A 25,455-nucleotide genomic window follows, 5' to 3' on the forward strand; every position below is an offset into this window, starting at 1 on the left:
ATAGGCAGTAAGAGCACCTAAAGCTTTGGAGAGCTTCTGCTTCCATTTTAAAGTTCCCAGCTTGTGTGGTGATGGCACAATCGTCAGCACAGTTGAAATGCTCTGTCCCTTCTTTGGGTTAAAAGCGACATTTTGAATTGTGCCTAGAAAGACTATGAAGTTATATTTTCTGATCCGTGAGAAGTTGAGAGGGTTTTTTTAGCATCTCGAGACTTCTGTTTTCTTTTAAATTTATTTATTTATTTATTTCCAATATTTCTATCTCGCCCTTCTCACCCAAAGGGTACAATTGGCAACAATTCGATGCCGACACATCATTAAAATCAAACAGTATATAAAATCTATTACAAACAATTGAATACAGTATAAAATATAAAACATATGGTTAAAATCCGTTAAAGAAGCCAATAAAGTTCCTAGGCTTCATGTTCATGATTCCAGAGTTAAGCATGAGGATATTGATGTGGAACAGAAAAATATGGATTTTTAGACATATATTGTATGCACATTAGAAGCACTGAAATGTAGAAAAATCAAACTCTTTGTTAGATTTTAGGGATGCACAAGCTGACAGGACAGGGGGGAGAAGGGGGGGGGCTGTTATCTATACATTCCAGTGTGAATTGGTTCCTAGCACAGCTTAATGGAAGAGCTGACTTCTCCCCCTCCCTTTTGACAAGGCAAAAGTAGGCCTCTTGATGGATCTCTCTTGGTGTCTGTGACTTGCTACAGGCTTTTAGACTGCTTAGATAGGAAAATGCTGATTGTGCATATTTATGCCCATGTATGTAAGCATGTGAAGTGACGTACTAATGACAAGATGTATGTAAAAGCATGTTCTTTGTCTGAAAATGTATAAAAGGCGAGTCCACGCCTTGATCGTCTCTGTGGAAAGCTTTTAGGAAGAGATTCCACTTCCAGGGACTCAGCTGAAATAATAAACCGGACTTTTGGGCCTCTCAGAAGGATCTCTCTTGCGTTATCTCTCCCTTCATCTACAATAATATCTGTGCTAAGTAAGTACCAACAGCAGTGATGACAAAGGGTTTTTGGTCCAAAGAGCCAAAGCATTCTGTCCGTTGCTGCTTTCCAATGCAAGACTCCACCTTTTATCAACGATGGATACAATTTCTCCTCTATCTCTGATGTTTTGTCACTAACCAACCTAGTTTTCGCCACAGGCCAACACCGTCTTTCATCCAGCGCCAAGGAAGATTCACGATCCTGTATTTTCAGAGGAGAAAGCCTGGATGTCCTCAGATGCCCATCCAAATTAACCACCCTGAGATGCTGGCCCTTTTAATCCTTATTACGGTAGCTAAAAGTGGGCCGGTCTGGACCTATGTCACAGCGCTGCTAAATTTAATATAAACTTGTCAGATGCAATCAGATCAAGATAATCCACGAAGATGGCGGAGATTCAAAGTGGCAATTAACCATTTTTGCAGAAGAAGTTCCTCAAGTCTCAAGGAACTGGAACAATTGAAGCAACAGAAAGGCTTGCTGGTTTCCTACATTCTGTCAGACCCACAGAATCGAGTTGCTCTTAATATTAATGTCGGGTGAAAAGTATCAATCACAAAAGCCATATGAAATGGATAGAATTTACAAAGCTACGGAGAGGTAGGTCACTTAAAAATCACAGGGCAGATTGAGATAGGTCCGAAATCCTCTTCGGTGGTGTTTTCAAACAGTATTAAATCCCTTGTAAAATAGTCTCCTATCGACAGAGGGCAGCAATGTCTCGTTCAACAAGAAATGTTAAGACCCACACTTGATTGTCTGGCTTGAGCAATGGCAATCTTGTTTTGTTTAAGCATAAACATGCAATGTTATCTACACGGCAGAAGCTTTGGAACCCATATTAGTGTAATACCTTGAAGAGGCCAAACCAAGGGCAAAAAAATAGGCAAGCTTTCGGGGCTCCCAGAGGTCTTCAGCAGGGAAGATGTTGCAAAAACATAAGGAAAGACAAGCAGAGGGGAAAAGGGATCAACCAGTGGGGAAGACATGAGAGCGAAAGCCGAAATATGGAGAGTCTTGAAAGATGACTAATGGCGACGCTTTCCCAAGTTTCCAACAGACCTCACAACCTCTGAGGATGCCTGCCATAGATGTGGGCAAAATGTCAGGAGACAATGCTTCTGGAACATGGCCACACAGCCTGGAAAATTCACAACAACCCAGCGATTCTGGCCATGAATGCCTTCGACAACAAAATGGAAAAATAATTTTTATAGGTATGAAATATGGATAGACTCAAGTCAGAGAAGCCATAGCAATGAGTTTGCAAGGTGTCAGAAAAAGTCTGCATAAGTAGAATGTATATAATAATCAAAATGCTACCATTAAAGACAAGCTGCAGAAATTAGTTAAGCTGGGGATAAACAATGAAATTATTGCAACTCACAGTGATATTTTGAACAGTTAATCGAGGAGAGATTTTTTATTTTCATTTCTATAACAAGGCAAGGAAAATTCAGAGATGGTTTTTGCCAATTTCTTCCTCTGAAATACAGCCAACAGAACCTAGTACAGTAGAGTCTCACTTATCGAAGCCTTGCTTATCCAAGCCTCTGGATTATCCAAGCCATTTTTGTAGTCAATGTTTTCAATATATCGTGATATTTTGGTGCTAAATTCATAAATACAGTAGTTACAACGTAAGATTACTGCGTATTGAACTACTTTTTCTGTCAAATTTGTTGTATAACATGATGTTTTGGTGCCAGCCCGTTTAGCTTGGATAAGTGAGACTCTACTGTACTCATTTGTGGTTTCCCATCCAAGTACTAACCACACAACTACCCACTTGCATCAGCTCCACTGGCTGCCAGTCTGCTACCGAGCACAATTCAAAGTGCTGGCTTTGGCCTATAAGTCCCTAAATGGTTCCGGTCCAGCTTATCTATCTGAACGTATCTCCTTTTATGAACCACTTGGAGCATTAAGATCAACCGGGGAGGTCCTGCTCTCAGTCCCGCTGCCATCGCAAGTGGTGGTGGCCCCTCGGCTGTGGAACTCCCTCCCCAGTGAGATAAGATTGGCCCCCTCCCTCCCTGTGTTTAGAAAACAACTCTAAACCTGGCTATGCAAGCAGACATTTGGCGAGTGATAGTATTACTGAAACAGCTAAATGACATCCACAGGTTTGGTGCAATGTCTAATATGTCTAAAATGTTTTTATGTCCATGTTCGATGTGTTTTTGTTAGTATTCATGGTTTTAGTTCAACTATAGGTTATTGACTTTGAAGGAACTGGGGGCAGCGACGGCCGACAGGAAGCTCTGGCGTGGACTGGTCCATGAGGTCACAAAGAGTCGGAATCGACTGTGTGAATGAAGAAGAATATGTTATCGATTTGGATATGTTATGTATTAGAATCATAGAATAGTAGAGTTGGAAGAGACCACATGGGCCATCCAGTCCAACCTCCTGCCAAGAAGCAGGAAATCGCATTCAAAGCACCCCCGACAGATGGCCATCCAGCCTCTGCTTAAAAGCCTCCAAAGAAGGAGCCTCTACCACGGCCCCGGGGAGAGAGTTCCACTGTCAAACAGCCCTTCTCACAGTGAGGAAGTTCTTCCTGATGTTCAGGTGGAATCTCCTTTCCTGTAGTTTGAAGCCATTATTCCGCGTCCTAGTCTCCAGGGCAGCAGAAAAGAATCTTGCTCCCTCCTCCCTATGACTTCCCCTCACATATTTGTGCATGGCTATCATGTCTCCTCTTAGCCTTCTCTTTTGGAGGCTAAACATACCCAGCTCTTTAAGCCGCTCCTCATAGGGCTTGTTCTCCAGACCCTTAATCATTTTAGTCGCCCTCCTCTGGACGCTTTCCAGCTTGTCAATATCTCCCTTCAACTGTGGTGCCCAGAATTGGACACAGTATTCCAGGTGTGGTCTGACCAAGGCAGAATAGAGGGGGAGCATAACTTCCCTGGATCTAGACGCTATTCCCCTATTGATGCAGGCCAGAATCCCGTTGGCTTTTTTAGCTGCTGCATCACATTGCTGGCTCATGTTTAACTTGTTGTCCACGAGGACTCCAAGGTCTTTTTCATACATACTACTGTCAAGCCAGGCATTGTCCCCCATTCTGTATCTTTGCATTCCATTTTTTCTGCCAAAGTGAAGTATCTTGCATTTATCCCTGTTGAACTTCATTTTGTTAGTTTCGGCCCATCTCTCTAGTCTGTCAAGATTGTTTTGAATTCTGCTCCTTTCTTCTGGGGTGTTGGCTTTCCCTCCCAGTTTGGTGTCGTCTGCAAACTTGATCATCGTGCCTTCTAACCCTTCGTCTAAGTCTTGCTTTAATATACAGTAGAGTCTCACTTATCCAACACTCGCTTATCCAACGTTCTGGATTATCCAACGCATTTTTGTAGTCAATGTTTTCAATAAATTGTGATATTTTGGTGCTAAATTCGTAAATACAGTCATTACTACATAGCATTACTGCGTATTGAACTACCTTTTCTGTCAAATTTGTTGTATAACATGATGTTTTGGTGCTTAATTTGTAAAATCCTAACCTAATTTGATGTTTAATAGGCTTTTCCTTAATCTCTCCTTATTATCCAACATATTTGCTTATCCAACGTTCTGCCGGCCCGTTTACGTTGGATAAGTGAGACTCTACTGTATGTGCTTGGCATTGAATTTTATAAAATTTTATAAAATTCATACAAATGCATCCGACCACAATACATAATCAGTTAAAACATCATATCCCGATTAAAAAACCCCAATTAACATGTAAGATAAAACAATTAAAAAACTTACAGCAAGCACCATTCAAAAATATCCATAACTTCCGGCCACTGAAGTTATTTTTTTATTATCAAAATATTTTTGATATATTATTAATATTATATAGAGCATTTACCCACAGATGGGAGTATGCTTTAGCAGAAACTACAAAGTGATTTAGGACAGCAACCACACAGGATATTACTGATGTTGCAACATGGTTGTTAATGTTTATCCAGGTTTCTTTTTCTCTCTCCTGTCCCTTTCTTTGTTTTTCACACACTCAATAAGTGCCCACACTCAGACGGCAATAAATGCCAGCCTTGCAAGCCTTAATCTTCTTTCTGGAACAGAATCTGCCCCTTTTTCCCTGATCAGGACAAAACAGGTTGTGGCTCTCTATTTTTGGACAGGAGTCATGCCATCGCCTGTCTCTCGTGCCCAGTTTGAGGGGCATCGCTGCCCTTGACACCAAAGAACATCCAAGGGGAGAAGAGGGTTTCCTCCCCTTTTCAAAGCTACCTCTTCTGCCAGCTTGTGTTCATTTATATAATGGATGATGGAGAGGCCATGCCAGGTTTGGCCGCTAGGAACAGAGCAAGTCATTCAGAAAAAAAAAATGTGACCAGATTTTCTTGTGTGTGTCAGAGAGAGGGAAAGAAAGCACATGTAACCCACTTGCAATGGACATTCTCCCCATTTCCTTCTTAAATTTGAGTACCAATGAGGCTATAATATTGTTTAAAAAATCTAACTCCAGTATGTTGTCGAAGGCTTTCATGGCTGGAATCATGGTTGCTGTGTGTTTTCCGGGCTTGTGAGGTATAACCCACAATATATTCCACAGATATATAAACCTCACTTGCGTAGTTTCCAACAGACATCACAACCCCTGAGGATGCCTGCCATAGATGTGGGTGAAATGTCAGGAGAGAATACTTCTGGAACATGGCCGTACAGCCTGGAAAACACATAACAACCATCTAACTCCAGTATTTTAAAGGGAAATATTATACGCTCCAACATTTCATGGATGAAGACCTGGACACCTGACCAAGCAATATCAAATGTGGTCAAGTTATTAATGAAGAATACCCAAACTAGGGGCCCTTCCACACAACCATATACAGTAGAGTCTCACTTATCCAAGCCTTGCTTATCCAAGCCTCTGGATAATCCAAGCCATTTTTGTAGTCAATGTTTTCAATATATCGTGATATTTTGGTGCTAAATTTGTAAATACAGTAATTACAACATAGCATCACTGCGTCATCAACACTGTTTTTGTTTTTAATTCTTATAGTGTTTTATAGTGGTTTCAGTGTTTTATTGTACAATGTTTTATGCTGATTTTATATTGGAAACCGCCCTGAGTCCCTTTTGGGAGAGAGGGCGGTATACAAATAAACCTTTACTTACTTACTTACTATTGAACTACGTTTTCTGTCAAATTTGTTGTATAACATGATGTTTTGGTGCTTAATGTGTAAAATCATAAATTTGATGTTTAATAGGCTTTTCCTTAATCCCTCCTTATTATCCAAGATATTCGCTTATCCAAGCTTCTGCTGGCTCGTTTAGCTTGGATAAGTGAGACTCTACTGTAGCACAAAATATCAAGGCGGAAGACCCCACAATGTCTGCTTTGAACTGGGTCATCTGAGTCCACACTGCCATATATTCCAGTTCAAAGCAGAAAATGTGGGGTTTTATTCAGCTGTGTGGAAGGGGCCAGTGAAAACTTTCAGCAGATTGCTTTTGCCTGAACTTTCTGGGAAGGGCAAGAGTCTGCCTATCTTCCCAAAGTTAACTCAGTGTAAATGACTCTTCATACTTTAAATTCCAGTTGCAACAATTAAATGATGAAGGTGGAGGAAGAGGGAGAATCCAAGACATGAAAAGGAGCTGGAAAAGTGGATGAAGCGGGATGTCCTGCCCAAATTGGGATAGTTGGAAGGTGTGAGATTTAGCCAGTGAGACTTTTCCAGGCATTGAAGGTGGTGTGGGGAAGGGAAAAGCTTCGTTTTAATGACGTATTTTAAACTTCCTTTCTATGTCTAATTTTTCTTTTGTGTATTTTAATATGTACTTTGTGGAAATATGCTTTAATATGTGCATCCTATTAAAGCATATTTAATAGTAGCCCCTGGTAGCACAGCGGGTTAAATCACTGAGCTGTTGAACTTGCTGACCGAAAGGTCAGCGGTTTGAATCCGGGGAGCGGGGTGAGCTCCCACTGTTAGCCCTAGCTTCTGCCAAACGAGCAATTTGAAAACATGCAAATGTGAGTAGATCAATAGGTACCGCTCCGACGGGAAGGTAACAGCACTCCATGCAGTCATGTCGACCATATGATCTTGGAGGTGTCTACAGACAACACCAGCTCTTCCGCTTAGAAATGGAGATGAGCACCAACCCCTAGAGTCGGACACAACTGGATTTAATGTCAGGGGAAAATCTTTACCTTTACCTTACCAGATGCTGTAAGCTAAGTTTCAGGTGCAAAAATGGCAAACATCTAAGAAAACCTCTATGGAATTTATGGGGTCATCATAAGTCGACCGGCAACTGGAAGGTATATGCCTAAGAAATGTGGGAAATAGCTTTGCAGGTGACATTATGGGAACATAATGGGTGTCTTTCTCTTTCATAGGCAGCTGAGCTTCACATAAAAGCAAAGCTAGTACCGGAATGCTAAAGGCATTGCCCCATATAAGAAAGATACCCTCCAACTGTTGCTCTGTTGGCAGAGACAGTCCCCATTAACCCTCCATCACCCAATGTTTTTCCCAGCAGGCTTTGACAAAAGCAAACTGCTGCTTGTATATTCTATTTCATTTATAACTTTTGCCATTTTGGCCACTCTCTGACGTTGCTTTGCCACAGATGTCCTATTTCGAAGGGGGGTTATGGCGCTCCACTCCCTTCCTAAAGACCATCTTTGGTCTTTTTCTGATGGTGGCTTTGGCTTTGGTCGGCCTTGAGATGAGGATTTGCTGCCTCTCCACGGGATCTTTGCCGAGCCAGACTTCGGCCGAGTGTGTCCTCTCCTAAAAGAGAGTAGAAAACGGTGTAACACGAGCCTGACAGTGACCAAGAGATTGGCACTCGACTCACTTTGATGTATATATATTTTCCAAAGTTGGGTCCTGGCAGCAAATTCTCCTTATTTTGTGTCCTTGCGGATGCTTTCTCCCCTTCTTTGCTGCCCGCCCCCCCTTTCACTGGAGCCAAGTCACATATGGGGTTCCATCACACTGAAGGGATTAAGGTTAATCAGCCACAAATCCCTGCGTCTAAAAAACAAACTAATCATCAAGATTTCCACACTGTCCACCCAGCTGCTCCCTGGCAGCCTGGCCTCGGGTGAGGGGCATTTTGGGGAGACTCAGAGTTGGGGTGTCTGCCTGTCAATCTCAAATCATTCCCCTCCCTACTCTTCGGGGTAACCAAACAGGACTTTCTAACAGTCATCGGCAAGTCTTTACAGTTAGAGAATAAACAAGTACAACATGAGCGGATACAAAAAAGTTCCAACATACACAATCATAGAAAAATAAGTATATTTCATAAGGAACCTAGCAGATGCTGCGACAAGGTCTAAAGCAGTGCTTTCCAAACTGCATGTCACCTGTTGTCTCCAGGTATGTTGCATTAAAAATGCCCCTTTTCCAATGAACAATGGCTGTGCAGGTACTGTTATAACTTTTATAATTTGTACCATTTTTTCATGTGAATTTGTAATTTTTTTGGGAGGTAAACAGTTTATTATATGGTACATAACAGAACAACAAATCATAGCAGATATAGTTAGGTAACAATAATTTTGATGTATACATGCGTATCTTGAGCCTCTGGTGGCTCAGTGTGTTTTAACAGACCGAAAGGTCGCAGGTTTGAATCCGGGGAGCAGAGTGAGCGCCCTCTGTTAGCCCCAGCTTCTGCCAACCTACCCTGTTTCCCCTAAAATAAGACATCCCCAGAAAATAAGACCTAGTAGAAGTTTTGTTGAATTGCTAAATATAAGGCCTCCCCCAAAAGTAAGACCTAGCAAAGTTTCTGTTTGGAAGCATGCCCGCTGAACAGAACACCCGAGCATGCAGGATCGGTAAATGTATGTATCATAGAGTGTTGTACATGGAAATAATGGTAGTAACAAGAAATTCTTGATAGGATTCACAGTTTGGCTGGTTATGCTGGTTTGTGATGACAACTACTGTACAGTATATAATAAATGTTCAATTTTTTTTGTTCAACAATAAATGTGAATTCTTCTTCATGGAAAAATAAGACATCCCCTGAAAATAAGACTTAGAGCATCTTTGGGAGCAAAAATTAATATGACACTGTCTTATTTTCGGGGAAACACGGTAGCAGTTCGAAAACATGTAAATGTGAGTAGATCAATAGATACCAGGAATGGTGCTCCATGCAGTCATGCCAGCCACATGACCTTGGAGGTGTCTGTGGACAATGCCGGCTCTTTGGCTTAGAAATGGAGATGAGTGCCAACCCCAAGAGTCGGACCCGAGTGAACCTAATGCCAGAGGAAAACCTTTACCTTTACCTTATTGTAATGATGCCGTACCTCATCTCAAGCATTGAAAAGAGTTGGGTAAGAAAATCATCATCGTCGTCATCATCATCATCATCATCATCATCATCATCATCATCATCATCTTTCTTTGATTCCAAGACACCTTAAATTGAAAGATGCATACGAATTTCAGTTCCACCAATAGAAAAAAAAGCTTTATCTATCTATACACATACTAAAAGTGAAAATATATAAGTGTGTATGTGGCTGGGGTGTCCACTTACACAGACAAGCTCCTGCCTCCACAAACAGCTCTAACTCCCACCATTCAGGAGACACCAAAGGCCCTCCCTCCAATGACATTGTAGGTTATAGTGAGTGCCATGGACATGTCCAAGAACCTGTCAATGTCCTCCACAAACATCACCCTGCCCACCACCCAAGTGAAGGCTTTCATACGGGGACCATTTCATCCTAGATTTTCTGTTTTTCTTCCACTATAGACATCTCAGTGTTTCTTACTCTCTCTGTTGGTGTGGAATTTGCATGACCCCGCCCAGTGCCTCATAACCTTTCCTATTCTTTTCTATGGCACACGGCAAACAGAGGAATTGATCAGCAACTGAACATACTGGAGGGGTTTCAGGGAACTGACTCAACATGATGGAAGTTGTAGTTCACCCTACATCAAGGCACAGCACTGTGACTCCCAGTGATAATGGACCTGGTCAAAATTTGGCACACAGAATCCCCATGACCAATGCAAAATAGTGGAGAGGTTTGAGGAGAATTGACCCTGATTTTAGGAGTTGTAGGTACTAGGATTTATAGTTCACCTGCAATCAAAGAGCACTCTGAACCCCACCAACAATGGGCCTGGGACTAACTTGAATCCTCATGATCCTCATGATCAACAAAAAATACTGGAGGTCTTTAGGTGGATTTATCGGAGTTGTAGTTTACCTACATCCAGAGAGCACTGTGAACCCAAACAATGATGGATCTGGACCAGTGATTCCCAAAGTGGGAATCCAGGGTGGCGGTGATGGCCACAGATGCATTTGCCATATGCATTAATACATATATCTTTCTGTTTAATTGCTATTAAAATTAAAAAAAAATAATTTTCAGCGGGCGCTGAGTAATATTTTTTCTGGAAAGGGGGCGGTAGGCCAAATAAGTTTGTGAACCACCGATCTGGACCAAACTTGGAATGCATACCTGATATGCCCAAATTGGAATACTCGTGGGTTTTGAGAGAAATTGTAGGTACTGAGATTTATAGTGCACCTGCAATCAAAGAGCACTCTGAACCTCACAAAAAAGGGAATTGGATCAAACTTGGCACACAGAACCCCCATGACCATAAAAAATACTGGAGGTCCTTAGGGGAAATTCACCTTGATTTGGGGGAGTTGTCGTTCCACTACATCCAGAGAGCATTGTGAACCGAAAAGCCAATGGATATGGACCAAACTTGCCACGCATACCTGATACGCCCAAATTGGATTACTCAAGGGGTTTGGGAGGGATTGACCTTGCGCTTTGGGAGTTGTAGCTCACGTACAACCAGAGAAACTGTGACTCCACCAACGATGGACCTGGACCAACCTTCACATACAGAATCCTTATGACTAACTCAACCTATTGGAGGGGTTTGGCAGGACTGATTCGTCATAGTGGGAGTAGTAGTTTACCCTACAGCCGGAGAGCACACTGAACTCCACCAATGATGTATCTAGAGCAAACTTGCCCAACATCACAAACTTTAAGTACTGATTTTTTCAAATAACCCAGACAACGCTGGGTACTCAAGCTAGTAATAAATATGCACAGGTAATATATGTTGGGTTGAGATGGTGAAATTTATTTGCTGTTGCTGCAGCAGTATACTCTTTAATGCACAAAATGAAATGTGGAAAGAAATCAAGTCTTCCCCTGCTAAGATGACTGTGGGATCTGCCTTGCAAGGGCAGAGAAACCAGGACCCATATGTCTTGTTCTATATGTGCATAAAGAGAATTCTTCTGCCCCGTCTCCCCCTCCTTTTCTCTCCCCCTTTCTTTTCTCCTGGGACCAGTGGCAGCCTCCAGGTCCTCCCACCACGGCACATTTCCGAAGGCATTAGCAAGAGCTTGGGATTCCTGGGTGGATTTGTGCACAAGGATGCTTTTGTCCTCCCTGCAGTGTTTGATGTCCACTTCGGCCGGACATGTGCCACCCTGATGCTGGTTTGCGTTAGGGCTCCCAGTGCAACCTTGGACTTCTTAGTAGAGGAATTTAGCAAAAGAAGCAACCGTAGCCCTCAAGCCTAGCCAGAAATGGCAGTCCAAAGAGCCCCAAATGTGACAGTGTTTGCATAAACCTGTTAAAAGAGTCCAAATTGTGCCAGTGTTTGGATAAACAAGTTGAAAGAGCACAAAATGTGCCAGTGTTTGGATAAACCTGGCAAAAGAGCCCTAAAATGTGCCGGTGTTTGGATGAACCAGTTCAAAGAGCCCTAAAATGTGCCGGTGTTTGGATGAACCAGTTCAAAGAGCCCTAAAATGTGCCGGTGTTTGGATAAACCAGTTCAAAGAGCCCTAAAATGTGCCAGTGCTTGGATGAACCAGTTAAAAGAACCCCAAAATGTGCCGGTGTTTGAATAAACCAGTTCAAAGAGCCCTAAAATGTGCCAGTGCTTGGATGAACCAGTTAAAAGAACCCCAAAATGTGCCGGTGTTTGAATAAACCAGTTCAAAGAGCCCTAAAATGTGCCAGTGCTTGGATGAACCAGTTAAAAGAACCCCAAAATGTGCCGGTGTTTGAATAAACCAGTTCAAAGAGCCCTAAAATGTGCCAGTGCTTGGATGACCAGTTAAAAGAACCCCAAAATGTGCCGGTGTTTGAATAAACCAGTTCAAAGAGCCCTAAAATGTGCCAGTGCTTGGATGAACCAGTTAAAAGAACCCCAAAATGTGCCGGTGTTTGAATAAACCAGTTCAAAGAGCCCTAAAATGTGCCAGTGCTTGGATGAACCAGTTAAAAGAACCCCAAAATGTGCCGGTGTTTGGATAAACCAGTTCAAAGAGCCCTAAAATGTGCCAGTGCTTGGATGAACCAGTTAAAAGAATAATAATAATAATAATAAAACTTTATTTATACCCCGCCACCATCTCCCCAACGGGGACTCGGGGCGGCTTACATGGGGCCATGCCCAAGACAATACAATAAACCATAACATAATACAATTAAATAATACATTTAATTGAACCCCAAAATGTGCCGGTGTTTGGATAAACCAGTTCAAAGAGCCCTAAAATGTGCCAGTATTGCTGGTGTTTGGATGAACCAGTCAAAAGAGCTCCAAAATTTGTTGGTGTTTGGATCAACTTGGCAAAAGAGCCCCAAAATGTACCGGTGTTTGGATCAACCAATCAAAAGAGCATTAGATGTGCTAGTATTTGAGAAAACCTGTCAAACATACCCCCCAAAGCACCACTGTTTGGTCCATCTCAAAAGAACCGTCATCTGTGCTTGTAATTTTTTAAAAATTGCATTGGAGTGCTTCTTGAGTATGGTCACAAATAGATGGCAGTCTCTTTTGTTACCAGTTCAGGCTTGTATGTTAGGTATGGGAACTGTATGACTTTCCAGATGTTGCTGGATTGCAATTCCCAGCAGTTCAAACCACAATAACCAATTATGAGGAATGCTAAGAGCTGGAGTCCATAAACATCTAGAGATGTCACATGCTCTCACACATATTATTATAATATTTATTTATTTACACCCCACTTTATCTCCCCAAAGGGGACTCAAAGTGGCTGGCACATAAATTCAGACCTATGAAAAAGTCATTTGTCAATCTACTTATGCACAACATGCATTCCTTGCAGAAAGGCAGTCTCTCTCTCTCTCTCTTACTCCATCTTCCTTTGCAAATTAATTCAATTAGCAGATATTCTACTAACTGATCATAACACACTCTGTTAAACAGGCAGATATTTGCCATCTACTGCAATTAACTGGACCATTAAAGTGCCGCAGTTGAAAGATGAAGCACATCCTAAAACTATCACTTCTGTTTAAAAGATTCAAGTAAAATTGCTAATACTGAAAAGCAATGAATGGCAAAATGAAGTATGTTAATGATTCTTTAATAAAAGAACACTTTGTGTGCCAGCATTCAACCAATATCTAAGGACTGAAGTTGGTGGTATAGCCCAGATGGGGTGAAAATAACACTAACTGTGCCTGATAATTTATTTATTATTTATTTATTTACAGTATTTATATTCCCTCCTTCTTAGGGTGGATCACAATGCACATATACATGGCGAACATTCAATGACATTAGACATACGACATATATAGACAGATACAGAGGCAATTTAACATTCCAGCTTCCGGCTTCATGAGGTTATGCTTGATTCCGGCCACAGGGGGAGCTGCCGCTTCACTGTCAACTTGTGACACCCAGTCCTTGATAGAGTACTTCCTCATTCTTCCACACGCTGCTGGAAGGTTTTATGGTGTACTAAATTAGTTAAATTAGCCTCCATGCATAAAGCGGTACCTAAATTTCCTACTCGACAGATACAACTATCTTTTGGGCTGCATAGTTCAACAGCGAGTAAGGCTATTAATGGTTGGGAGCTTACTCCGACCTGTGCTGGCTTCAAACTCATAACCTCTCAGTCAGTGGTGATTTATTGTAGTTGGCTACTAACCAGCTGCACCGCTTGATGTTCCTACATTTAAATTTGCCTTTCACAGGATGCATGCAAACATCAATGAGTAACCATTCCCGTGCTTCTGTACCATTAATGCACAACAAAATTGAATGTGTGGTAATATGTGTTTTACCACTGTGCAGTCCTTCTAAATATTCCTCAATTAACTGCAAATCTATATATTCAACAGCAGTTCCAGTGCCACTCTGTCAGAACCCTGCTACTAGAGCCTGTATTTGGCTCTGAGTTTCAGGGTCACTGACATTGATAAGACACCTGCGTCTCAGGACTCGGAGAAGAAACGGCTGCTGGACTTGGCGGGGAATTTGCGCGGGGTTTTACTGAGCGGGAAGAGACTTTTCAAATGAGGGGGAGGGTATATAAAGGATGGTTGGCCGGAGTCTCCCATTCTTGGCTTTTCGGATGTTTATGTTTCCTGCAGTAAAGTTTCTGGTGATATCACAGAGAGTCTCGTGTGTTCATTCAGGAGCGGATGTGGTGAGCTGACACTAAGCCAAGAATATAGACACCATCCCGCCGTAGCGGTGAGGTGTAACATGCAAGTGGAGGATGAAGAACTCTTGGGCGCAGGAGGAGGAAGGTCGGGAAGGGCCACTCCCGAGCCGGACGCTGAGTTCCACCAGCTGGCGGCCCTGGCGTCATCCACCGCTTATGCCCAGCCAAATGGGGTAACCCAGAGGCGTGGAGTGGTGCGGGGAGACAGCACCGGAGGAGAGGAAGGTTCACCTTCCCCAGGCCCACAAAGGATGGTGTTTCTGGAGGAGAGGATGTCGGCGATGGAGACCACCCTGGCAGTAATGTCGAGGGCGATGGAGCGCCTGGCGTTTTTGGCGGAGCCAGAGAGAGGAAGGGAACTTCGGGCTGGCTCAATGTGGGACGTGAGCGTGGGAAGCAGCCAGGGCTTTGCAGACCTCCCAGCACCGAAGGGAAGGGAAATGCGAAAGGAGCCCGGCGCCCGGCCCAAGACCCAACCAAGCCTGACGCGGGTGGAGGAGAGTGACGACGAAGGGGAAAAGCCTCCGAGAATCCCGGCTACGCTCCCAGCTGAGACCCTGGTGCCCCTGGCGAATGCCGGGCGTGGCACAGGGCCAAGAGAAATGGCAGCGGGGCCCACTGGTCCGCAAGGGGGCTTGCGACGGGCGGAGAATTGGGGATTGCCACCACAGGGACCCCTACCGAGACGAGAGGAACTAAGGATCGAGTTTGGGGGAGAGTCCTCTGAACTGGATTTTTTCCTTACCACGGTGAGGGGCTATATGGAGGACAATGCTCACACTTTTAGAACGGAATCCAGCCGGATACGGGCCATTGGCGCAGTGTTGAAGAGGGGAGCGGCTAGCTGGTACGTTCAGCTGCACGCGCGGCGCGACCCATGTCTGGGGTCAGTCCGACGCTTTATGGGGGCTCTGGAGACCCGTTTCCGAGATCCATTGGAGCAGATCCGGGCGAGGGAGAAGTTGAAGACCGTCTCCCAGGGGCAGAGGTCGGTATCTGAGTATGCGGAGGAATTCCAATGCCTCGCCGAAAAGGTGCCGGAATGGTCTGCAGTGACAAAGATGGAACTCTTCAAAGAGGGGCTCAGGCGGGAGATCCTCTCCTGGGCGGTGCATCGTGATGAGCCTGACACACTGCGCGGATGGATTCAGCTGGCGGGGCGCGTCGAGACATTGCTGGCCCAGGCGAGGAGGCACCGAGGAGCGCTACAGCAACGGCCGTAGATGAAAGAGGGGAGCCGGAAGGAGGGATCAGCCCCAGCCGGGAGGAGAGCGGAGCCGACAGGGAACGTGAGCGCCAGCAGGAGTGGCTGCTTTGTGTGCGGCCGGTTGGGCCACAGAGCTGCCGAGTGCTGGCAGAGAAAAGGGGAAAGCGGAGGCCAGCCCAAACCAAGAGCCGTGGCAGGAAAACGCGCCGAGGAAGAAACACCGATGAGGCACCATTCGGGGGGGTTGGTAAGTCAGGACAAAGCTATGATAGTGGTCCCCATTCAGCTTGAAAATGGCAGCAAACAAGCAACCTGCAAAGCGTTTGTGGATTGTGGATGTTCCAGGAACATCATTTCCCCTGAATTAGCCGAGGGATTAGGATGCGAAAGGACGAACCTAGAATCCCCAATAGCATTTTCGCAGTTGGACGGATCCACAGCATCAGGATCGTTAGCTAGGTACAGTGCCGAAGATGTAAAGTGTAAGATAGGGAGTTGGGAAGGAAAGGTGTCATTTGTGATATCACAAATAGCCAGCTATAATGTTATACTAGGCATGCCGTGGCTGGGGCAGGCCAACCCGCAAATCAACTGGGAGGATAAGAGCATGATTTTCGGGATGAGTTTGGAAGAAGGGAACCAGGAAGTTGAGAGGGAGCCGGGGAAAAGGGGGGAGGAAGACTCTATCAGAATAGCAGAACTGGCAGATAAATTACCCCCAGAGTATCGGGATTTTGTGGACGTGTTTGACGAGAAGGAAGCAGACAATTTCCCACCGAAGCGGAGAGTTGAAGTGAAAATAGAGCTAGTCCCAGGAGCAGAGCTTCCCAAGGCAAAGATATACCCGATGTCGGCTAGGGAAAAGGAGGAACTGAGAAAGTACATTGATAAAAACCTAGCGAGAGGTTTCATAGAACCTTCGAACTCCCCTTTAGGGGCACCTGTGTTGTTTAGGAGGAAAAAGGACCAAACGCTGAGGCTCTGCATTGACTACAGGGGCCTGAATGCAATCAGTACTGTAAATAAATACCCTCTACCCTTAGTGAAGGACTTGATCGCCCAGTTATCGGAGGGACAGATATTCACTAAATTGGATTTAATTGAGGCTTACCATAAATTGCAGATCAAACCAGAGGACAGGTGGAAGACGGCATTCTCCTGCGCCTTCGGATTATTCAATTATTGTGTGCTCCCATTCGGTTTATGCGGGGGAGGGGCCGCGTTCATGCAATTAATCAACGAAGTGTTGCATCCATTATTGTACAAGGGAGTCTTTATTTTTTTAGATGACATATTGATAATGTCTCGGACCAAGGAGCAACACGTAGAACTAGTCAGGGAAGTCCTACAAAAGTTGAGGGAAGTGAAGCTGTATGCGAAGCTTGCCAAGTGCGAGTTCAATAAAGACCAGATAGACTTTCTGGGGTATAGGATTTCCTCCCAGGGAGTGGCGATGGACCCTGCGAAGGTGGAAGACGTAAGGGGGTGGGAAGCCCCCAGAACACGGAAGCAGCTGCAATCCTTCCTGGGGTTCGCAAACTTCTATAGAACATTTATCAAGGACTTTGCGCGCCTCACTTTGCCATTAACGGATTTGTTAAAGACTAAAGGCAGGGGAGAAACAGCCAAAGTGAAGGCCCCAGGGGCCAAACTGACCTGGACAATAGAATGCCAGGAAGCTTTCGAAGCCCTAAAAAAGCGTTTTACCGAGGAGCCTGTCCTACAGCACCCTGATATGTCTAAGGCCTTTGTACTACATTGCGATGCGTCAGACCGGGCATATGGGGCAGTTCTGCTGCAGAAAGACGAGGGGGGGAACCTGAAGCCATGTGGCTATCTGTCGAAAAAATTTAGCGATACAGAAAAAAACTGGCCGATTTGGGAGAGAGAAGCCTTAGCGATTCTGAAAGCACTAGAGTGCTGGAGACACTTCCTGGAAGGAAGTGGAACACCGTTTGAGGTGTGGACTGATCATAGAAATTTACAGTATCTGAGATCCCCTCGTAAACTATCAGCGAAGCAGATTAGATGGGCCCAATATTTCAGCCGTTTTGATTTCAGACTCAAGTTCTTCCAGGGGAAACACAACATACTCGCTGACGCTCTCTCTCGGATGCCTCAGCACGGGGGAGGAATTCAGGAATCTGAGGGGAGCCTTTTCCTAGATAAGCAATGGGGCCTGGCAGTACTGACTCGAGCACAAGCAGCCAAAGAAAACAAACGCACTGCCATTTCCACGGGGGGAGGAGAAATATGGGAGGAAGAGTTGAAGCGGGCATATGGAATGGACAAATGGTTACAAACGAACAAAGAACAGGGAGAACTGTGTGGGGATTTGGTGTTTGTTAATAAGAAATTGTATATTCCTGAATGTTTAAGACAAGAAATGTTAAGGAAATGCCACGATAACAAGGGTGCAGGTCATCTAGGCCCCACCAGGACTATTAAACTGTTGGCCAAACAATGCTGGTGGCCCGGAATGAGGAAAGACGCCAGGGGGTACGTCACGCAGTGTGAATTATGTGCAGAGGGCAAGACACCACCTGGGAAGCCCCAGGGGCTATTGCAGAAGGTGGTGGAGCCCATGAGGCCATGGGAATGCGTGGCAATGGATTTTGTAGGCGAACTACCCCCCAGCAGAGGCCACAGATACATTTGGACAATATTGGACCTATTCTCAAAACAGGCACACTTTGTGGCCCTGCCAAAACTCCCCTCGGCTGAAAAGCTCGCTGATTTGTATGTGAAGCATGTATATCGCCTACATGGGTGCCCCGACAAAATAATTAGCGACCGGGGAGTCCAATTCACTGCAAAATTTTGGGGAAAATTCTTACAGCTGTTAGGAGCGGAAAGGAATCTGAGCTCGGCTTTTCATCCCGCGACCAACGGGGGGGTCGAACGTACCCAACAGACACTGTGCCAATTCTTGAGGATGTACACCAATTATAGACAGGACGATTGGGCGGACCTTCTTCCGTTTGCTGAGATGGCTTTTAACGGGGCCGTACATTCGGCCACAGGTCATGCCCCATTCGAAATAGTATACGGACAGGAGGTGGCACCTTTCCCCAGGCTACCCGAGTGGAAGGAAGGAGAGGGCCAGACCGACAAGGAATGGCCGGCCAAAATTAAACAAGGGTGGCAGACCGTGGTGGAGGCATTGAGGGAAACACAAAAGAAGTACAAGCTCTTTGCAGATCGTAGGCGCCGAGAGGGGGACAAATTGGGCGAAGGAGATCTGGTTTGGCTGAGCACAAAAAACCTGAAATTGGGGTTCCCATCTAAGAAATTGGCTCCACGCTATATAGGGCCGTTCAGAGTAGCGAAAAGAATAAACGAAGTGACCTATGAGCTGAAGCTACCCAAGGACCTAGGGAAGGTACACCCGGTATTCCATTGCAGCCTGTTAAAAAAGTATAAAGGAACTCTGGACAGCGGAGAACAATAGTTGTTCAATGTGTTGTCGAAGGCTTTCATGGCCAGAATCACAGGGTTGTTGTATGTCTTTCGGGCTGTGTGGCCATGTTCCAGAAGCATTCTCTCCTGACGTTTCGCCCACATCTATGGCAGGCATCCTCAGAGGTTGTGAGGTATGGATAAACTAAGTCAGGAAAGGAAAGAATATATATCTGTGTAGAGTCCAAGGTGTGGCAAGAGTTCTTTGTCACTGGGAGCCAGCATTAATGTTTCAGTTAATCACCCTAATTGGCACTGGAAATGTTTTGTCCCTTGCCTGGGGGCATCCTTTGTTCAGTCAAGTCCTCATTGTGTTGGTTCCCATCTACTGTTTTGATTTTGGAGTTTTGTAATACTGGTAGCCAGATTTTGTTCATTTTCATGGTTTCTTCCTTTCTGTTGAAGTTGTCCACATGCTTGTGGATTTCAATGGCTTCTCTGTGTAGTCTGACATGATAGTTGTTAGAATGGTCCAGCATTTTTGTGTTCTCAAATAGTATTCTGTGTCCAGGCTGGTTCATCAAATGCTCTGCTATGGCTGATTTCTCTGGTTGAATTAGTCTGCAGTGCCTTTCATGTTCTTTGACTCTTGTTTGGGCGCTGCGTTTGGTGGTCCCTATGTAGACTTGTCCACAGCTGCATGGTATCCGGTAGACTCCTGCAGAAGAGAGAGGATCCCTCTTGTCCTTCGCTGACCGTAGCATTTGTTGGATTTTCTTCGTGGGTCTGTAGATAGTTTGTAGGTTGTGCTTCTTCATCAGCTTCCCTATGCGGTCAGTAGTTCCCTTGATGTATGGTAAGAACACCTTTCCTCTGGGTGGATCTTTGTCTTGACTCTCATGGCTTGTTCTTGGCCTTGCAGCTCTTCTGATGTCTGTGGTGGAGTATCCATTGGCCTGTAGAGCCCAGTTTAGGTGGTTGAGTTCACCTTGGAGGAGGTGAGGTTCGCAGATTCTTTGTGCACGGTCTGTCAGGGCTTTGATTGTGCTCCTTTTTTGACTTGGGTGATGGTTGGAGTTTTTATGAAGGTATCTATCTGTATGTGTACGTTTTCTGTAAACTGTGCTCCCTGACCTTCCTTCTACGCTGCAGAGACACAGATACCATCCCACAATTTCTTGCAGCCAAAAGGACCTTCAAAACACCACAGGCTCATCGCATTTACAACCGCCTGGAACGCAACCTCTTGAGAGAGAGAATCCACACCATCCGTAAAGAACTCGCAAACACAGACAAAGAACTGCTGCACCTCCACATCAACATCAGCCAAAAGATGAATACCCAGGACTGGGATAAAATAGACAGCCTTACCTACAAGAAAATGGAGAAAGACATGGTTCTCCACACCAAGAGACAAAAACAAAAATTTGACAAATGCCGTAAGCAACAGCCAAAGCCAGAACTGGATAAATCACGGACCATCATCAACCTGACAGACAGACAACTCACTGAAGACCAAGTATCCATTCTAGAAAAAGGAGGAAATTTTGCAGTCACCACCACCAGGATCCCAGTAGAAAACATCATTGCCAATGTTGAATCAGCAATTTACCAGCTCCCTGAGGAAGAAGCAGAGGAGGTAAGAATGGAAACAGCAAGGATCCTGAGAAATGCAAAACTCCCCCCCAGCAACATAACGAGAAAAGAAAGACAGGCCATCAAAGATCTCAACTCAGATCCTGAAATCATCATTCTTCCAGCTGACAAGGGGAATGCCACAGTAATCATGGAAACAAAACAATACAAAGAAAAAATCAGACAACTTCTAGATCCCACAATTTACAAGAAACTGAAACAAGACCCCACTAACAAAATCACCAGAAAAACGAACACTCTAATCAAGAACTCCTCCATTAACTTTGACATACGCCAACAGCTGTGCAAATCAGAAGCCCTCCCACCCAGGCTTTACGGACTCCCCAAAATCCACAAGGACTCCATCCCACTCAGACCCATTGTAAGTGCCATTGGATCGCCGACTTACAACCTGGCAAAATTTCTGGCTACACAGCTACAAACCCACATTGGGCTCACTGCACATTATATCAAGGACTCTACACACTTTATAGAAAAGATCAGCAACCTCAATCTAAGCACCAAGGACATCCTGATCAGCTTTGATGTGGTGTCCCTTTTTACCAAAGTCCCAGTAGCTGACACCCTCACACTAATCAAACAAAACTTCCCAGAAGACATCACAGCCCTGTTTCACCATTGCCTCACCACTAGCTACTTTCAGTGGGACACTGGATTCTATGAACAGAAGGATGGAGTGGCCATGGGGAGCCCTCTCAGCCCAGTAGTAGCAAATTTCTATATGGAATACTTTGAAAAACAGGCCCTAGAAACAGCACCAAAAAAGCCAACTGTTTGGTTCAGATACGTAGATGACACCTTCACAATTTGGAGCCATGGAGAGGAAGAACTCAGCAAGTTCCTGGACCATCTTAACAGCATCCACCCAAACATCCAATTCACCATGGAAAAAGAAAAGGAAGGAAAACTGCCATTTCTAGATGTTCTGGTCATCCGCAAACCCAATCAACAATTGGGCCACACAGTTTACAGAAAACCTACACATACAGATAGATACCTTCATAAAAACTCCAACCATCACCCAAGTCAAAAAAGGAGCACAATCAAAGCCCTGACAGACCGTGCACAAAGAATCTGCGAACCTCACCTCCTCCAAGGTGAACTCAACCACCTAAACTGGGCTCTACAGGCCAATGGATACTCCACCACAGACATCAGAAGAGCTGCAAGGCCAAGAACAAGCCATGAGAGTCAAGACAAAGATCCACCCAGAGGAAAGGTGTTCTTACCATACATCAAGGGAACTACTGACCGCATAGGGAAGCTGATGAAGAAGCACAACCTACAAACTATCTACAGACCCACGAAGAAAATCCAACAAATGCTACGGTCAGCGAAGGACAAGAGGGATCCTCTCTCTTCTGCAGGAGTCTACCGGATACCATGCAGCTGTGGACAAGTCTACATAGAGACCACCAAACGCAGCGCCCAAACAAGAGTCAAAGAACATGAAAGGCACTGCAGACTAATTCAACCAGAGAAATCAGCCATAGCAGAGCATTTGATGAACCAGCCTGGACACAGAATACTATTTGAGAACACAAAAATGCTGGACCATTCTAACAACTATCATGTCAGACTACACAGAGAAGCCATTGAAATCCACAAGCATGTGGACAACTTCAACAGAAAGGAAGAAACCATGAAAATGAACAAAATCTGGCTACCAGTATTACAAAACTCCAAAATCAAAACAGTAGATGGGAACCAACACAATGAGGACTTGACTGAACAAAGGATGCCCCCAGGCAAGGGACAAAACATTTCCAGTGCCAATTAGGGTGATTAACTGAAACATTAATGCTGGCTCCCAGTGACAAAGAACTCTTGCCACACCTTGGACTCTACACAGATATATATTCTTTCCTTTCCTGACTTAGTTTATCCATACCTCACAACCTCTGAGGATGCCTGCCATAGATGTGGGCGAAACGTCAGGAGAGAATGCTTCTGGAACATGGCCACACAGCCCGAAAGACATACAACAACCCAACAATAGTTGTGTTTAATCTTTTCCTTCCAGGACGAAGGGGAGGAGGACACCATGTCAGAACCCTGCTACTAGAGCCTGTATGTGGCTCTGAGTTTCAGGGTCACTGACATTGATAAGACACCTGCGTCTCAGGACTCGGAGAAGAAACGGCTGCTGGACTTGGCGGGGAATTTGCGCGGGGTTTTACTGAGCGGGAAGAGACTTTTCAAATGAGGGGGAGGGTATATAAAGGATGGTTGGCCGGAGTCTCCCATTCTTGGCTTTTCGGATGTTTATGTTTCCTGCAGTAAAGTTTCTGGTGATATCACAGAGAGTCTCGTGTGTTCATTCAGGAGCGGATGTGGTGAGCTGACACCACTCTTAGTGGGGCCCAGGGGGACACCACCCTTAGAAAGGGCCCAAGAATCAGACACCACCCTTAGAAAGGGACACCACCCTTAGGGACACCACCCTAAGGGACACCACCCTTAGAAAGGGCCCAAGAATCAGATCCCAAACCCTCTTACTGGGAGGTGATATAGAAATAATGTTACATAAATAAATAAAATGTGTTCTTATGTTCTACCCTTCCCAGACCTGTCCCTCAATCACTCCTCACTCATCCGGTTAAAGGTGACTTTTAAATACATATATTTAAAAGCAAAGAAAAAAACAAAGTCCACAGCCCGGTAGGGTGCCATGATCCTGGAAGGCAAAGCACCAGGCAAGACGGCAGGCCGCTTTGTCACACACCGGTCCAGGATGTCAGACACAGCCAGCTGTCCTCCTCCGGATTAATGTCACTCACTTGTTAGTTCCCAACAGGGTGAATCATTTCCTCCCCCTGTCCCTTTTTTTATTGTCTCTTGGGATTATTTCTTTTTTCTTCTAAACTCCCTACCTTGAAATGGTTGCTGTGGCCACTGATGGAAATAGACAGTATGTTCTCTTTCCCCCCAAAGTGTTGAACTCCTTAGCCATGGCGATGGGTCAATTTCGTGCCCAAATTGTCTTGGTTTGGTTATTCATACTCTGCCATCCCACTGTTTCAGCTGCTTTTAAAATGTCCCAGTTTCCCCCTGCTTCCATTACCCTTTTTTGTCGTCAGGTTACTGCAAATGCTGCAAACTGAGTCCAAAGTAACTTACATATAATGAATTTAGCAGCAGAGAAGAGGAGAAGAAGGAATAAAATACTGCCCTTCTCAATGGACTCAAGCAAAAGCAAACTCCACTAGGCTCATCATTTTGCCATTTCGACTACAAACAGTTTGGGACACATTCTGGAAAAATCTGAAAACAATGTGCTTTTGAGTAATTTGATGTAATCTGATGGTGTCTATACCTCCACGTATAGCCACCAACTGCACTTTATTATTATCTATCTCATCAGTATTCTGCCAGTTATTCCACATACGTAATTTTAACCGCCTGCCTCCAATTTCTGAATACACTCACTGCGTCTTGTTGAGCTGTTTTAAATTGATTTTATTGGATGTTTTGCTTTTACATTAAGTTTAAATGTACCTATGTTGATGTATTTTATTGTGTATTATTGGGCTTGGTCCCCATGTGAGCTGCTCCAAGTACCCATCCCCGAGATGGGGCGGGATACAAGAATAAAGTTATTATTATTATTATTATTATTATTATTATTATTATTATTATTATATTATTATTATTATTATTATTATGACACAGCAAACAAGATAGATATGCTGGATTTCATATCACAAAATCACAAGTTGAACACTTCCCAAGTGTCTAGGACTGTGTGATGTATTTTCGGATGATGTGTGTAGATCCCAGTAGGGTGGCCTTTTGCAGTTGGCAGATTGTGATTTTGTCAATGTCTATTGTTTCCAAATGCCGGCTGAGATCTTTTGGCACGGCACCCAATGTGCCGATCACCACCGGGACCACCTGCACTGGTTTCTGCTAGAGTCTTTGAAGTTCAATCTTGAGGTCCTGATAGCGGCTGAGTTTTTCCTGTTGTTATATTATTATTATTATTATTATTATTATTATTATTATTATTATTATTATTATTATTATTATTATTATTATTATTATTATTATGCTTTGAATATCATTTCCTGCTTCTCGGCAGGAGGTTTGATTGGATGGCCCATGAGGTCTCTTCCATCTCTATGATTCTATGATTCTATGATACTATGATATTATTGTAGTAGTAGTAGTAGTAGTTGTTGTTGTTGTTGTTGTTCTAATATTGTCTGGAAACACATGTCCCAGTTTTCATGTTGGACGGTATGCATGCATGTCAAAGGCACAGGAAATTTACTTTGGATTTTAATCCAAATTTTATAGGAGGCATACAAATCTGCAATGGGGTTCAGCATGTTGGACAGCTCCTGTAAAGCTCAGACTGAAACCCATAATTGGAAGCTATCAAACACACAATTGATTCCTATCATAAGAAAGTTGTACGCTGCCCCATGGCTTTCCAGAGCCCCACACATACATACACACGTCATTGTAGGGAGCTATGGCAAAATCCCAAAACGTAGTATGTGTTCCGAGTTCTGTCCCTTACTTTACTTGGGCTGGGGATTCAAGGGCATCATTGTTGGATGCAAGCTGTATTTGGGCTTGATAAATCTCCCATTGTGAGCCTTTGTTTTTCCTTATGTGAAATGGAAAAATTGAGAGAAGCTTGGTTGAGAAACAGCATTAGCCCCAGGAGA

At 44.3% G+C, this 25,455-nt stretch overlaps 1 protein-coding gene across 1 annotated transcript in view; it reads left to right on the forward strand.

The window, feature by feature from the left end:
• Window positions 1-23,098, forward strand: part of LOC134293811 (uncharacterized) — a 292,347-nt gene extending 269,249 nt beyond the window's left edge. Inside the window, exon 3 of the transcript XR_010000766.1 lies at window positions 22,803-23,098. The gene's annotated coding sequence lies outside the window, so the exon portion shown is untranslated. The remainder of the gene's footprint in view (window positions 1-22,802) is intronic.
• The last annotated feature ends 2,357 nt before the right edge of the window (window positions 23,099-25,455 follow it).

The sequence above is a fragment of the Anolis carolinensis genome, unplaced genomic scaffold (genome assembly GCF_035594765.1).
Source record: "Anolis carolinensis isolate JA03-04 unplaced genomic scaffold, rAnoCar3.1.pri scaffold_10, whole genome shotgun sequence".
Taxonomy (NCBI): domain Eukaryota; kingdom Metazoa; phylum Chordata; class Lepidosauria; order Squamata; family Dactyloidae; genus Anolis; species Anolis carolinensis.